The sequence below is a fragment of the Hipposideros armiger genome, unplaced genomic scaffold, assembly GCF_001890085.2.
Source record: "Hipposideros armiger isolate ML-2016 unplaced genomic scaffold, ASM189008v1 scaffold_385, whole genome shotgun sequence".
Lineage (NCBI taxonomy): Eukaryota > Metazoa > Chordata > Mammalia > Chiroptera > Hipposideridae > Hipposideros > Hipposideros armiger.
Window position 1 is genome coordinate 189,515 of NW_017731735.1, and position 1,383 is coordinate 190,897.

Here is a 1,383-nt window from a genome sequence, read left to right on the forward strand (position 1 = left end):
CTTGGGCCAGTGAAGCAACGTCCTCCACAACTAGACTGAAGAACAAAAGGACAGCAACTTGTCTGTTCCCCTTCCCCCAATTCCCCAGCGCAGTTCCCCAATAATAAATAAATAAAAATAACTTTATTAAAAAAAATTACTAGGCAGACCAGGAGATATCATCAAATGACTGAAAACCAAGAGAAAAAAATACTCAATAGAAACAGACCCACAGCAGACCCAGATGTTGGAATTATAAGACATGAATTTTGAAATAATTGCAATTAATACGTTTGAGAAAATAATGATAAGGTGGAGAATTTAGCAGAGAATATAAAACTATAAAATAATTAAATGTAAAACCTAGAACTCAAAAAATCCAATAAATAATATTGTCTCTATCTCTCACTTTTCACAGGAGCTGACCCATGCCCAGGTCCCACTTAATTTTTCCCACTCAGAAAATTGCTTTACTTAACAATAGTTATTATCTTTTAAGTGTCTATTATGTGCCAAGCACTGTACTATATGCATCATATACTTCTATCCACCCACTGACATTGTTAAGTAGATACTAGTTCCCCCATTTTGTACATATGGAAATTGACTCAGAGATTGAGGAATTTTCCCAAAGACAAACAACTGAAATGGTAAAGCTGAAATCCCAGTCCAGGTCTGTCAATCTGACTCCAAATTTGCATTCTTCCACTAAACTACCTTACCTCTCTCTTGCCTATTTGTCTGAGCAAGTCTTCAACATAACTCAGTATCTTCACCTATTTCCTATTTCTTCTTTTCTTTTCATAAAAAGACTTCCTGACCTTTGAGCAAAACTAATCCTTCTACCTGTGTCCCTGATAATTCATCCTTACCTACTTGTGGTCCTCACTGCCTCTCTTAGGCCTGTGACTTTTCCCTCTCTACTGCCACTCCCTCTTATCCACAGCCTCAAGTCACCCTCCGAAAAAAAAAATCCCTTGGACCTCCTTCCTCCTTAATCTAACATCCATTCCTCTTTCCCTCCCTTCACTACCAAACTTCTCAGTTGTAATTTCTGCTCTCAGCTTCTATTTCCTCAGATCCTACACACTCTAACTCACTCAAAATGAAACATAAACTCCTCTCTCAACGGTAACCAAAGTCCTCCTTACTGCCAAACCTCACAGAGTGTGTGAGTCCTGGTTACCTACCATTTTTAGCAGATGACTATGGTCTGCACATCACATTTCTGAGTTCAGCCACAGCTGTAGTGAACAGTTCTGTGTGAGCTCAGACTCACCTTGCATTGCCAGCATCCTACTTCAAGTTAGAACTTTGACCTTCACACTCTGTTTGAGGTTTGTATTAGCCATGGTTCTCCAGAGAAACAAGATCAATAGGATATCTATCTATCTATCTATCTAT